The sequence below is a fragment of the Balaenoptera borealis genome (genome assembly GCF_965194805.1).
Source record: "Balaenoptera borealis genome assembly, chromosome: 21".
In the NCBI taxonomy this organism is placed as follows: domain Eukaryota; kingdom Metazoa; phylum Chordata; class Mammalia; order Artiodactyla; family Balaenopteridae; genus Balaenoptera; species Balaenoptera borealis.
The window spans coordinates 7,950,032-7,965,612 of NC_138880.1; the positions used below are offsets into that span (position 1 = coordinate 7,950,032).

A 15,581-nucleotide genomic window follows, 5' to 3' on the forward strand; every position below is an offset into this window, starting at 1 on the left:
GGCAGATTCTCAACCACTGCGCCACCAGGGAAGCCCTCCTCTGTGCTTTATTATCCTCTCTTTGGCTACATCTAATCTGCTTTTGAACCTATCCAATTCTTAATTTCAGTAATTTTATTATTTTCATTCTAGGATTTCCATTTGACCCTTTCCTGAACAGATTCCAGTTCTTGGGTAAAATTCTCCATCCTTTCCTTTCTTTTTTGGGGAATGCATTAATAATAACTTTTAAATTTCCTATTTGATAACTAATACCTGCATCACTGTTTTTTTGTTACTTATTTATTTTTCTTCTTGATTTTGAGTCATTAGATCCTATGTCTTGCCTGGTTATTATGTTTCTAAGATTCATCCATGTTGTTGAAAGTAGCTGTAATACAATGCATCTATTTTTACTAATTTCTAATAGTTCACAGTGTGCCTGGACCACAGTTTATTTCTCCTATTGGCTTGTCGATGGTCATGTGGTTTGTAGAATCATTTAAAAAAAATCACTCATTTTAAGTTTCTTGAAACCCTTTAAAATAATTAATTCTGCAGTTATTTTGAGCTAGAGAGCTAGCCAGTACAGTGTGTTTTGACCACGCTGGCAATGGACCCTTTCAATGATGTAAGTACCAGAATGTGCTGTGAATACTATTTCTCCATTATGGCCTTTTTCTGTATCCCAAAAGAAGCCCATTACAGTTTCAGAGCTATTTATTTGCGGTTGCTTTGGCCATATGGGTGGGTAGTTGGCTTCGCATTGGGGGCACAAAAATCAGGAGCTGGGCAGGATCAGCTCGTTCTCTGTGGAGTGGAATGGGGGCAGCATGATGAAACCAGGTTTATTTAGTCAGTCTCTTCAAGAGGCCATGAATGAAACTGGAATAAAAACTCAGGAAGCTGGTGCCTGCTTCCAGTCTCCTGGGAAACAATTCCAGCTCCAAAACCCCTGTACATCATCCGAAGTCCTCGAGACAGTTATTCAAAGTGGCTGGGGGCTGCTGCTGGATGTTTCGTTGGAGCCTGGGCACTTGGAGGCAGTGTGGGGAGGTGGAAAGAATACAAACTACATTCAGGCTGATCTGGATTTGAATCCCGGCTTTGACACCTACTAGATTTTTTACAAAGGATGACTTATTTAACTTCTTTCCTCTTCAGTTTTCTCATCTGTAAAATGGGCATGCTAGTACCTTTTTAATTGGATTCTCGTGAGAATGTTATGCCAAGTTATATTAAAGATGGCTAGGATAATGCCCGGCAATATTAGACGTTCGATAAAAGATAGCTTTGTGTCATTGTGATCACCGTCATCATCATTCCCATCACCACCAGCGCACAGGAAAGCTTTGGCAATGAGCATGGCTCTGGTCCCCTCAGGAGGGCCCGCAATCTTTGCTTCCCTGCTATGCAATGTGGTAAGTTTGTGCTCCTGTGCAGGATCTTAAGTTATTGCTGTTTCCCAGGGCTTGGTCATTACATTAGGACTTTTTCCTCAAAGAGGGAAGGAGAAGGGCTCTAACTGATTAGGAATGGGGTAGTCAGATTTAGGGCAAAGCCTGCTATCACGTAGAGTCAAATGTCTCTAAGCTGACAATCAATTGGAAGAGGAAGACAAGTTATACAACCATCTGCACCAGGGAAATCCACACATAGCAAAAGATTTTCCTCAGTGTGACTGGGCTTAAGGCTGTCACTGAATCCACCTGAGTTTTAAATACATTGACAGATGATGTCCACATAGGCTAAGAAGAGAACCAGTTTAGGGAACCTAGCTGGTCCCAGGGAGATGAACTAATGATGTGCCATCAGCTTGGTTTTATGCTCCGGTTCAAGTCAGAGGTCCACGGAGCAAGGTTCTGATCAATCACCTTCTAACATGGTGCTTGTTCATGTGCTGGATCGTTTATTCATGAAACATTTATGGAGATTCTCCTGTGTGCCCAGCACACTATGGTAGGTGCTGTGGGAGATACAGAAAGATATACATGTGTATATAGAGAGAGAGCTTTGAGTCCAGCAAATTCCTTTTTTTTTAAAATGGACATGTTTGTTTATTTATTTATTTATTATTTATTTTTGGCTGCGTTGGGTCTTTGCTGCCGCACGCAGGCTTTCTCTAGTTGCAGAGAGTGGCGGCTACTCTTTGTTGCGGTGCGCGGGCTTCTCATTGTCCTGGCTTCTCTTGTTGCAGAGCACGGGCTCTAGGCACGTGGGCTTCAGTAGTTGTGGCATGCAGCCTCAGTAGTTGTGGCATGTGGGCTCAGTAGTTGTGGCTCGCGGGCTCTAAAGCGCAGACTCAGTAGTTGTGGTGCACGGGCTTAGTTGCTTCGTGGCATGTGGGATCTTCCTGGACCAGGGCTCGAACCCGTGTCCCCTGCATTGGCGGATTCTTAACCACTGCGCCACCAGGGAAGCCCTCGGCAAATTCCTTTATATGGCTTATATATTTGAAAGCAGCTTTAAAACATGGAATAAAGTGGTGAGGTCATAAAGTCATAAGAGATGTGCAGGTTAAATTTTAGGGGTGTTCAGAAGAAGGAGAGAACACTACTTGTAGGTAGATAGTGTGAAGCCTCTATCTATTCTTGCTGCCTCTAATCACATCTTTCTCTGTTTAATTCTTCATGTCATTGCCACCCTAATCATTGTAAAATACCCTTTTCAGCATGTCTGCCTTTTTCTCAAAACCCTTAAATGATTTTCTATTTCCAACTGAACCAATTTCAAAGTCCCTCTCAAATTGTCTTATTATCTCTAGCTCTGCAGGTGTGATTTCTTCCTTTTCCTGGGATGAGGGTTGGAGGGGTGGGGTATGTCGATTGCCTGCTATGCTTTTGGCCTTCCTCGTATATTCTGTGATTTTGGCCTGAGTGCGTCTTCCCTTGGGGATGTTGTCTGTGCGAATTCTTTTCCTGTTGACGTCTTGGGCTGTGCAGTGCCCACAGGACAATCCTATGCCTTCCTCCATGAGTTTCTGTACTGAAGGATAATGAATTAGGGTTCTTACCTCAAGAGACAAAGGACTTCCACACCTGGCCTTTGAGCTGTAGCCTGAGCTGAGGAGCAGACACTCTCATTTCTGTTGGTGGATAGAGAGCCCAAGTTCTACCAGTTCCTGGTTCCAGGTAGGGAACCGGGCTCCTGCCTGTGGGGCTATGGTGTCTCTGACCTTGCCTTGGCATTAAAACCCCAGCCCCTGTAGCCTGTGTTTTACTGAAGACCTGGAGGCCTTATGTGGGTCACTCCCTAAATCTGTATCTCTACACCTAACCTGACCCCTAACCAAACCCCAGAACTGTAGGCTTTTGATCCAACTGTCCATTTATCATCTCTATTTGGTTATCTTATGGCCATCTCAGATTTAATGTGGTCAGGACAGGACTCCAGATGTGTTAATATACATGTGTTAAACACCACCATAGCATTCCTTATGTATAAAGGCTTAATGGGTGCCTGTTCCCTAGTGTCACTTTAACGGCTGTGATCTTTTGTATGCCGTTATCTATGTATACATTATATTGATAGCTATATGGGTCTATACACTACACAGCATGTGTATGTACGTAGACCATAGTTATCTGGATTAACTCAGATGTGCTTTGCTTTAGGTGTTCCGACAATCTCAAGATTTACAAGAAAGTGCCTTTTGGATAACAGCTGTCCTGACACTGAGTGTTCCTTGCTGCATGGTTTTGCCTTACTTGCAGTGAGAGGGGAAGTAATTCTCACACCTTCCCCCCTACTGCAGACCCTTGAAAGTGTGCTCCACCCACTATGTACATCAGGATCCCTCGGGGTTCTTGTTAAAAAGACTGCTTTTTGGACACTGCCAAGCTAAACTCTCTGGGTGGGGGGGATAGGGCTCAGAAAGGCATATTTTTTAACATGTTCTTCAGGTTATTCTCAAGTGCACTGTGGTTGGAGAACCACTGCCCAAATTTCTTTTCTCCTTTGGCAAATCATTTAAAATATTTATGGAAGAGACTATTCCAGGGAGCCCAGAAAAGAGGGGGCGACTTGCAGCCATCCCTTTCCACGCCAAGGATTCAATGCCTGTGTCCATCTTGCCAAGTGTAACTTTGGACCCTACTAGAACTTTCCAGAATTACTATTGCTACTTAAACATTCGTTTCCGTGCTTTTCCTCTTGTTGGTGTAAACATCCAAATGTCAGCAGAGGATGATGAAGCTTGGATATCATTAAACATTGACCTACTGTCTTGGTTTGCCCCAAATTGAGAGGTTTTGTGGGATGCACGGGTTTCCGTGTCCAAACCACGAAGGTCCTGGGCCAACTAGGATGAGTTGGTCACCCTAATAAATGGGTCTTACAAATCTTATGTGTTGAAACTAATGCATCAGGAAATAACAGATTTGAAATCCACATGGGTTATAAAATAAAGGAGACTAGTGTGGGATGAAAGGTATTCTGGGACTGGTCAGATTTGTGGGGCAGGACTGAGCAGTTCACGATGTTGAAGAGCAGGCAGATCCTCCCGTGTATCCACCATGTTGGATGGGGTGGCCACACTTCTTCCAAGTCACATTGTGTTGACAGCAGTGGTGGGAACACATCTGGAGTGAGGAAGTTTGTTTCCTACCCTGAGAGGAGGCTGCCTTTCCAATCCAACAATGAGGTGTTTGGTGCCTTGTTCCATATTCCTAACTTGTGGTGAGAGCAAACAGAGTGTCTTAGGGCCTGGTGGGGGGGTGTGGAGTGGTGGGCAGTCCCTCCCACGCTCTGATCAGAATCTGTGGTCAGATCTGGTGGCTGGGTGCTATTTCTACTGTCCCTCTTACCATCCTCCCCAGCAGGAGCAACTTACCATTAAGCCAGTAGGACAGTGCCTATTGTCCTTAGTTCTTTTAAGGACTCAGATAATGTTTTAGATTTTCTAAAACAATGAGGAAAAAATCTTTTAGGTTGAAGAAAATGTTTTCCTATATAATATTAGTACATATACCAATGCAGTCATAAAATAGAATTTTAATATAAACATTTAAATAAAAGTCAATAATAATAGTAATTTTTTCATAGAGAGGAGGGCCCAGAAAGGCAAAGTGTTTAGGTTCCACAGGGTCAGGATGTGGCCCTGCTGCCCAAGGTGGCAGCTGTCAGTCACTGTGGGACAGAAGGAAAAGCCTTGGAAGCAGCCAGTTAAGACTTGGCTGAGGGGAGGAGCCTTGAGGACATTCCCAGATGTGGATCCGTGGAGGCAGAACAAATGAGTCTGGGGGACACAAGAAATGACCTACCTAGAAGATGAAGGGTCTGCAGAGGAGAAATGTTGGTTGGGTTCACTTCTAGGCAGCATGGACCAGGGATGTGAATTCTGATGTCTTGGCAGATGTCCCCTGATACACTTCCCTGGTGTCTTGGGGCAGGGGTGCTATTGTTCACCAATGTCCATTCTCCTCTTCTTATTCTAGTAGTAACCCCCTAGGGCGGGTTGACTTGTATCCTCCAAAAAATATGTTCAAGTCCTAACCCCTGGTACCTCTGAATGTGACCCTATTTGGAAATAGAATCTTTGTGGTATGACCTCACGTTAAGATGACTGGTGTCCTTATAAGAGAAAGGAAAAGAAGATATGGATACAGAGATACCGAGGGCAGGTGATGGTGGACGGAGAAATTGGAGTGATGCAGCCACAAGCCAAGGACACCAAGGATTTCCAGCAACCCCCAGAAGCTAGGAGAGAGGAATGGGATGTGTTCTCCCTCAGAGCCTCTGGAAGGAACCAACTCTGCCAACATCTTGATTTTTGGGCTTCGGGCTTCTGAAATTATGAGGGAATAAATCTCTGCTGTTTTAAGCCACCCAGTCTGTGGTACTTTGTTATGGAAACCAAAATACCCCCACCCCCAATTGTGCTAAGCACGTGACCACACAAAATAAGACTGCATCTCCCAGCTTCCCTTGCAGCTAGGTATCTAAGTTCCTTGTTACTAGGTTTTAGTCACTGGGATACGAACTCAGGTAATGTGCACGAGTTTCTAGTTGTATCTTTAAACAAAAGGGAAGGGTGGTGGCTTGACTTTGCTCTTTCCCCTTTCTTCTTGTTGGAATGTATGCAAAATAATGGGGCCCAATAACGCATCTGAGATTACAGAATGGAAATCGTGTGTTGAGGCCTTCAGAGCAACATGCTAGAAGGAACCTGGCTTCCTGCTATTGTGGAGCTGCCTTATTGCCCTGGATTATTTGCACTTGGATTCATCTGTGAGAGAGAAATAAACCATCATCTTTAAGCCACTCTTATTTTGACTTTTATTATAGCAGCTGAATGTTTTATCTCAGTAATACAGTTCTTCTTTACATTCCAGGGCCCTGTTTATTTGTGGTCCCTCTCACGTATTGATATTAAAAGGACATCTGTTAATAGGATCTATGCTTTGAATTTTTTTTTCTGATGATGGGAATGGACTGCAATGAGCCTTTACTCCTCCCAGCCCCCAGACATAGCTCCTCCATCCAATGGAAGCACAGTGAGTAGGTCAGGGCCAGGAATAAGATTGCTGCCAGGATCAATCTCCTTCTGGGGCTTGAATATGCAGCCTTGATCTCATAATCAGCCAGGTCCACTAGGCTCTGCCTTTCACTCAGCAGATTCCTAGCCAGATTTGGGTGCTCTGGTGTCCTCTACTCCTATACCTGTCAGAACGGGGGAGGACAGGGGAATAGGTGCCTCTTTGCTGCTTCCAGTCACCAATCCTTCTTCACTGGGAGTAGAGGTGCCCTTTACAGTCTTCATCTTGTGTGCTGTTGAGTTTTTCCTCTTGAAAATGGTTCCATTTGTTTTATTCCATGGAAAATGTCAGCAAAACTTCTCAGAGTAAGACTTGTGATGTGTGTGTGTGTGTGTGTGTGTGTGTATGTTTGAGCAGGATGGTGAACAGTGGGTAAAATGTGCAATGGAACGGAAAAAGACCCGCCATTGATTGGGTGGCCTCTTGGTGGCAGCTGCTTTACCAGGTATTACACCATTCAATTCTCAAGACAATCCTGAGGGTGGGAAGGGTCCTCTGTGTCTTAAAAACGCAGAAGATGGCACACATGTAGGTGGGCAGCCTGTAAGTGGCAGAGTCAAATGCAGTTCCTACCCTTGACCTCAATGAACTTTTCCACACAAACGAATCACACTGTTTATGTCTGTAAAGCATAGTGGGAAAGTAGAAATTCTATAAATATTTGGCTAATCTGATTACAGAACCAGCCATTCTGGAAATACAAGCAAAAGAATTATTTCTGGAGACCTGTGTTATTTAGGTGTTTTTCTCTGCCCAGAGTTACCTTCTGCCTTTTTGGTCTTCCTCACCTTCTGACATACTAAACAACGACAATGGCAGCAACAACCACATGGTTGGCTCTGGAGGGATAAAGGACATTGACTCCCCAACTAATGAAGCTGGTAAAAGTTTTCATTTGAACCCAATGCAAGCGTTTTTAATTTGTTTCCTTGTTTTCTAATAAGTCTGTTCTTTCAGTAACAGCGCACATTTTTACATTAACATTCCAGACTGCTTTTATCCTTTAAAATCTTATTTATATTAGAATTAATTTCATGACACAAAAGCTTGAATTAAGCATTTACCTTTCCAGACAAAGAGACTTTCTCTGTGCAGTTGCTGCCTGCTAATATGTATGAAGACCAACCCGTGTAAAAAGGGAAGTTTTTAAAACAAGTTTTTTCATTTCAGTTAAAAATGAGCAACCAACCAAGAGTCCAGCATTTGAGTGTATTGCCTCCTTATCATTTCCCTATAATTAAAAATATGTAATATAATTGTGATATGATTGTAATGAAATTTTGTATTTTATGTCATACATACAAATGGGTCTGTGTTTGTGTAGGGGTTTAACTGCGTGCTGGTGCATTCATACACACACACACACACACATACACACACACACAGAGATCCAGCCCTGCTCCTCTCCTCCAACCACCTGATGGTAATAACTCTTCCCTCTTTTCTTCTCCATGTCGGGAGATGGAGAAACACGGTCCGTCTCCCTGGGATTCTGATGTCCCAGTTGGACGATGGGAAACAGTGCCTGGCACTTTCACGGGGCGTTGCTGCCCAAGATCTTCCCTTTGCAGGGAGAGGAACTCTGGCTCCACCTTGTTTCCATCTCCTTAGATTGTGACCAAGTAGCCCCTAAAGACTGCAATTCCTTCTTTCGGGGTCATAAAGTACTTCAGCGGACAATTTCATCTTTTTCAGTTTGCCGGCCTCACCTGCTCACTTTCAGGATTTCAGAACAAATCTCTTTGGGTCATACAGTAAGTGTGGGGAGGAATAACCAACACCACCTTTTTTTTTTTTTTTTTTTTTAATAAAACAGATTTATTGAGGTATAATTTACCTACCATAAAGTTCACTGATTTTAAGTGTACAGTTTGATGAGTTTAGTAAATTTATACAGTTGTGCAACCATCACTACAATCCAGTTTTAGAACATTTGCATCACCCCAAAGTCTCCCGGTGCCCATTTAGAGCCAACCTCCACTCCCTGCCTTAGTCTCAGGCAACCACTGATCTACTTTCTGTTTCTAGAGATTTGCCCTCTTTAGAAATATCTTACAAATGGGATCATATAATATTTACTCTTTTATGTTGGCTTCTTTAACATATTTTTTTGAGATTCATCCATATTGTTGCAGATAACAGTAGTTTGTTCCTTTTTATTGCTGAATAGGATTTTACTATATGGCCATACCACATTTTGTTTATCCATTCATCTGTTGATGAACAGTTGGGTCATTTCCACATTTTAGCTATAGTGAATAATGCTGCTGTGAACATGGGTATAGAAATATCTCTTTGGGTCCCTGCTTTCACTTCCTTATTATTTTTATTTTTAAATAAGAAGAAAAATTTTATTTCAAACAGGTTCAGTGGTATGTGTGCTACAGCAAAGGCTGGTTGTAGCAGTTTCCTTTCAAACCTTCATTGATGTATAAATTAGACATTATTTGGGAATGATTAATTTCTGGTAAAATGTAGATTCAATCCAACATTATGCCAATTTTTACTTTTATTGTAGACCTTATTTTAAACTTGCATCACCAAAAAATGATAATAATCTAAACAGCTACTCCTAAGGTAATGAGCTGTCCTCACTGTTGCTTTGAAAATATACACCTAGGTTCTTAAGAGAAATTCCGACTTCATCCAAATCTGTTATTTAATTCTTCAGTCATCATCTACTGTTGGCTTGATTGTCACTTCTCTTCTTATTTGACCCCAACCAATTAAACGGCAGTGTTTCTCAACTCTTCGGCTAAGGGCAATTTTTATTCCTACTTTTGAGATTTTGCCCAAATCAGCCTTGACTGCACTAACTCTTCCTCCTGTCGACAGGAATCCTATGTCCACCATATGCACTTCATTCTTAGACAGCTTTTGCACTTTTGCTGCTTTCTTGTCTCCTTCAGTGCGTACACCTAGAAGCTGTCTAAGCAGGAAATAGGAAATTTCCAGTTCTGTGAAGATCTCAGGTAAAGCTCCAACTGCACCAAGTACCTGCCCCACCATTCTGTCAGCCCAGCACAAAGTGGGGTTAATTTTTGTTCCAATGCCAATAAGCCCTCCTGGAGCAGCATACTGAAGACCATTACGCTCTGCGAAAAGCAATACAATTTTGGAAAAGGTGGGTTTTCACATGAGTTTTCCTTCGCTATTTTTGGAACAATACCAGGTCTGACTTCTATCTCCTGGCCCACCTTTAATACTCCTTTTAGAATACTACCACCATCTACATCCCCCTTAAGGTCATCAACTTCACAGCCAGGTTTGTTGACATCAAAGGATCTAATAACAATAAGTCGGGGTTCTGAAGTAAAGTCTCTTGGGGGTACTGGAATTTTCTTTACTATGTACTCACAGACAACTTCAATATTGTATTTTAGCTGAGCAGAAATTAGAATAATAGGAGCTCCTGCTACTGTACCTTGTACAAATGCAAGGATCTGTTCATACTGTTCTTTAGCCTGGCTTTCTTTTACCAAATCAATTTTATTTTGTAGAATCAAAATAGGCTTCAGTTTCATGATTTCTATAGCAGTCAGGTGTTCGAAGTCTGTGGTTGAGGACAAGACTCGTTTCCAGCTATCAACAGAAGAGCTGCATCCATCATTGCGGCACCGTTCAGCATAGTAGCCATCAAAATATCGTGGCCAGGACAGTCAACAGAGGAAACATGTCTGACTAATTTGAAGTTCCCTTTGGTCCCTGGAATGTCTGTAGGAAACTCATCGGTGTGCTACTTCCACAGGATCTATAACATTCTGGCCGAGGACAACTTGGGTCGTCAAGTTTATAAATCTTAGCATTAGCATAGCCAAGACTGATTGTAATGTTACTTTCTAGTTCATTTTTGAACCTGACAGTGTGAACTCCAGAAATAGCTTTTACAACTGTAGATTTCCCATGAGCTGCATGACCAATTGTACCTATATTAACAGTGGCTTGTCTGCTTATAACTTCATGTGAAAGTGGCGTCAACTTGGTAACATCCAAAATGGAGAGATCTTGCCGAGAAAGGCACGGCTGCACTAACGTCACACCAGCCTCTCCCCACCGCCATCTAGCCCGGAGAGCTCACTTCTTTTGAGTATATATCTAGAAGTGGAATTACTAGATCACATAGTAATTGTATTTAATTTTTTGAGGAATGCCATACCGTTTTTTAATAGCAGCTGTACCATTTTACATTCCCACCAGCAACGCACAAAGGTCCCAATTTCTCCATGTTCTTGCCAACACTTTTTTTTCCTGCTTTTTTAAGATTTATTTTATACAGGCCATCCTAATGGGTGTGAAGTGGTATCTCATAGTGGTTTTGATTTGCATTTCTCTAATGATTAGTGATATTGAGCATCTTTTCAAATGCTTATTGGCCATTTGTATATCTTCTTTGGAGAAATGTCTATACAAGTCCTTTGCCAATTTTTTAATTGGGGTGTTTGTTTTTTTGTTGTTGAGTTGTAGGAATTCTTCATATATTCTGAATATCAATCCTTTATCAGATATATGATTTCCAAATATTTTCCCCTATTCCATAGGTTTTCTTTTCACTCTGGTGATAGTGTTCTTTGATGCACAAAAATTTAAATTTTTGATGAAGTCCAACTTATCTATTTTTTCTTTTTTTGCCTGTGTTTTTGATGTCATAGACAAGAACGCATTGTCAAATCCAGTGTCGTGAATATTTCTCCCTATGTTTTCTTCTAAGAATTCTATAGTTTTAGTTCTTTCATTTAGGTCTTTCATCTATTTGAGTTAATTTTGGTATATTGTGTAAGGTAAAGAACTTCATTCTTTTGCATGTGGCTGTTTTCCCAGCAACACTTGCTGAAGACTGTTGAATGGTCTTGGCCTCTTTGTCAAAAGTCATTTGAGCACATGCTAGGGTTTATTTCTGGGCTCTCTGTTCTATTCCGTTGGTCTATATGTCTGTTTTTATGCCAGTGCCACACTGTTTTGATTATCGTAGCTTTGTAGTATGTGTTGAAATCAGGATGTGTGAGACCTTCTCCAACTTTGTTATTCTTTTAGAAGATTGTTTTGGCTTTTCAGGGTCCCCTAAGATTCTATATGAATATAGGATGAATTTTTCTATTTCTGCAAAAACATTGTTGGGATTTTAATAGATTGCCCTGAATCTGTAGATGGCTTTGAGTAGTATTGACATCTTACCAATATTAAGTCTTCTAATCCATGAACAGGAACATCTTTCCATTTCTGTGTCTTCTTTAATTTCTTTTAGCAATGTTTTGTAGCTTTTAGTATACAAGTCTTTTACCTCCTTGGTTAAGTTTATTCCTAAGTATTTCATTCTTTTTAATGTTATTGTAAATGAAAGTGTTTTCTTCATTTCTTTTTCAGTTTGTTCATTGTTAGTGTATGGTAATGCAACTGATTTTTGTGTTCCCTTCATAACTTTTAAGACATTGATCCACCATCATTTGACATCTAGGATTTCTTTTGAGAAGTTTGATCCATTCTGATTCCCATTTCTTTATATGCACCTGTTCCCTCCACCTCTACCTTGACCCATGGACTTTTTATGGATTATCTCTTTATCTTATTGTTTGAAATTTCACAATGATCTTCCTAGATGTGGATTTTTTTTTTATTCACTATTCTAGTCACTCGGAGAACGCTCATGTCCTTTAGTTCTATAAAATTTTATTTAATTTTTCCATCAATAATTTCCTTCCAGTGAATTTTTCTCTTCTATTCTTATGAAATTCTTAGTATTTAGATTCTTATTCTTTGGGTTTACAACAAGTCTTCATATCTTTTCTACTTCTATTTTCTACTTCTTTTTTTTTTGGCCATGCTGCATGGCATGCAGGATCTTAGCTCCCTGACCAGGATCAAGCCCGTGCCCCCGGCAGTGGAAGCTTGGAGTCTTAACTGGACTGCCAGGGAAGTCCCTCTATTTGCTACTTTATTGTCATTTCATTATAATTTATGGGAGACTTCCTTACTTTTTAATTTTAATCATTTTGAATAATGTTATTTTGGTTATCAATTTTAATTTCTAAGAGCTCTTTCTTGTTTTCAAGTTGGGCATTAATAGCACTAACACCTTTTAAATAGCATTTTACTTTTGCTTTATGGATGAAAAAATCATGTTATCTTTTTGAGAATATTACGACCTTGTCTATTTTCCTTTCAAATTCTTTTTCTCATGTTTACTTTCCATTGTATCTTCTATGAAAAGGATTTCCTTAAGGGTCTGATGATTTCCTTAAAGCTCTCTGTCTATGTTTAATTGGAGTTGTTTTTGACTGGGGGAGAGGATTTACTGGGAGAGGAGGATCAGGTTGCCAGTGACCCTTTTCACTGTATCCCTCCAGTGTCAGTATGTGGGGGGTCTTTTTTTTTTTTTTTTTTCCTACCAGAGAAGTGCCATCCAGTCTCCTGCTTTAGAATTCTGTTGCTGTATGTGAGGGTGTACTTGGCTGCTTGCATTTTGGAAACAGAGCAGGAAAAGGTGGAGGGTCCTTCGTATGTAAAGAGTAGACTTTCATGGAATTCTCTTATTTTCACTGTTTGCCTAGCTCTTCTGCTTTGATGAACCCATCTTCCTGAATTTAGAATCTCCTTGGTTTAATTTTTTTTCAGAGAAAAGACTTCTAGCTTCCTTGAGTAATAGGGAAGGCAGACGCTTGGCTGCTCATGTTGGTGAGGACTCCTGGGAAGTCCACGTGTTCCGAATACAGACTTTCAATCGTTTCCCTTCTTTTCACCCCAACTCCCACATCCACAGGTTTGTTGGCTGGAAGTTTGCATGCAAGATTGGTTACACCACAACACTTTGAATGTATTGATTTTGTATTTAATATCTGGTGAGGCAAGTCCCTCCTCACTCTTCTGAATTTTCTTGGCTAGTCTGAGACACTTATTTATTTACATGAATTTTAAAAAATCATGGAAAAGAATCTAAAAAAGAATATATATACATTATGTATAACTGAATCACTTTGCTATGCACCTAAAACTAACACAACATTGTAAATCAACTATATTCCAATAAAAATTAAAACAAACAAAACAAACAAAAAAATTACAAAGTATTTCTATAGACGTGTACAGATCAACACGAATTTTATAATAATTTAATTTAGTTTCCCAAATAACCCTGTTGGGGTTCTAGTTGAATTCTTATTCATTCTTGTATTTCTAGTGCCTTGCACAGGGCCTGGATCACGTTAGGCTTTCAAAAAACATCTGTTAAATGGAAATTAACCTTTGATTCCAGTGCCTGGGTTCTTTCTATTACACCGTCCTGTCTGATTTGTGCTCAGATCACAGAGTCAGCCGGAAGCAGAACCAGAAGAACTCAGGTGTCATAACTCACCATCCAGCACTTTTTATACCGCATTTGTACCTGTTAAACACTTCTGAACAGTTACACACAGCCCAGCACAAAGGCTGTGCCAGAGTGAATGGAAGGTCATAAGCCCATAGGAGACAAAGTGTTTTAAAATCCTGAAGAAATATCTCTGCCTGGGTCAACCCGTCCCACCAGCATCACAAGCTTCGGTGTGGAGGAGCAGGACGGACAGGTAATGCCCGACAGGTACATTTATGTTGGGGCAGATGGAATGTTATCAAATTTATTTATGTTTTCCCATAGGAGGAACTGTATTTCAATGGCATGAATATGAGTGCAAAAATAGGATGGTTTATCTGCCACGTCTGATCCATGTGGAGTTTAAGTCATAAAGTTTATTAGTGCCCCTGATTTAATGTGACACATTTCCAGTGCAAATTACTCTGAGATCATCGTGTTCATAAAATATGACAGAAATCTTTTAAGTGTAAGCATAAGTTCTGAATTAATTTAATAACCCAGTCTGGAAAAAGGCACATGGTTTAAAACATACCATTATGCACTGGACTCCTACTTTCCTCTTCTACCCGCCCCCGCTTCTCGTGCCACTTTTGAAAAGCTCTTCTTCGTGTCTTGAGTCAGCCGGCCTCTTCCCAGAGCTCAGGGTTTTGCCTTCTCAAGGAGATTTGGAAGGAGATGTATTAGCATGGCCAAGGTGAGGGGGGTCCATCCTTCTGTACCCTGGGGGCCCTGAGCACAGCTGGTTTTAGTTTTTAATAGTACTCACCCAAGAGAATGATTTACCACCCTTAGTGGGCTGGGTGGTGCGTTGGAGCGCCAGCAGGCAAACCATAACATTGGAAGGCCACGGTTGCAGGGGGTGTGAATGCGCCCCCCTCATCTTTCCAGATGGGAAAAAAATTACAGCAGCAGGACACATGCCCCGACTCTCAAATGCACGTGACATCACTGTGTAAATTGTGAAATGTAAGTCTCTTTATCTCGTGGCAGTGTAAAACAAAACAAAATTTTCACCACGACAAAAAATAGAATAAAGAAAAGCTAGGAGCCCTTTGGTATAACTCGACCAACAGGATATTCAGCCTTCCATCTCGTGGACAGACCAGTGACACCATGTCAGAGAAATCTGTGACCCACACTCACCACTCATGCTCAGATATTGCAGGGCCTGGGCTTACTCCATGCTCACTTGCTAACTCACTTCCTGGGCAATCCTGTCTTTTTTCTGGACCGTGGGGTTGCCCTTTGCACTGCCGAAGGAGGCTGGGACCCTGCGCTGGAGGGGGACCCTGGACCCTCCCTAGACGAGCTCTGGGGCAATCCTCTGGTTTGTTCCTAATTCAGCCTCCAAGCAGAGCCTGGAAGGGCCACCCGAGTGCCCAGTGATGAGACCTCTTTCCTGGCTGTGCTTCTGAGACGAAAACAGGGCAACGTGCTCCAAGTGGATCATTTCTTCCCAGGTGGCTGCCAGCAGCTCAGAAAGGATGCTCTGCCACGGTCCGAATTTTGCCTGAGGGGCACCATGGAGGGTGAATATCATTCTTCTTTCAGGTTTCCGCCATCACCTCTAGAAACTGCCAATAGCAAGAGCTCAAAGTGGGTTTTAGCAAGAGATCCCACATCATTCCTTCTAGGGAGAAGCTTCTTTTTCTTCAGAGCCCGTCTTAAGTCCCACGTCCTCCATAAAACTGTCCCCCATCCTGAGCCTGCATGCCACAACTACT

At 41.5% G+C, this 15,581-nt stretch overlaps 1 pseudogene across 1 annotated transcript; it reads right to left on the reverse strand.

The window, feature by feature from the left end:
• Window positions 1-9,064: 9,064 nt before the first annotated feature.
• Window positions 9,065-14,817, reverse strand: LOC309619578 (eukaryotic translation initiation factor 2 subunit 3 pseudogene; annotated as a pseudogene). The gene has a single exon. The product of its transcript is annotated as a eukaryotic translation initiation factor 2 subunit 3 pseudogene (transcript).
• Window positions 14,818-15,581: the final 764 nt, after the last annotated feature.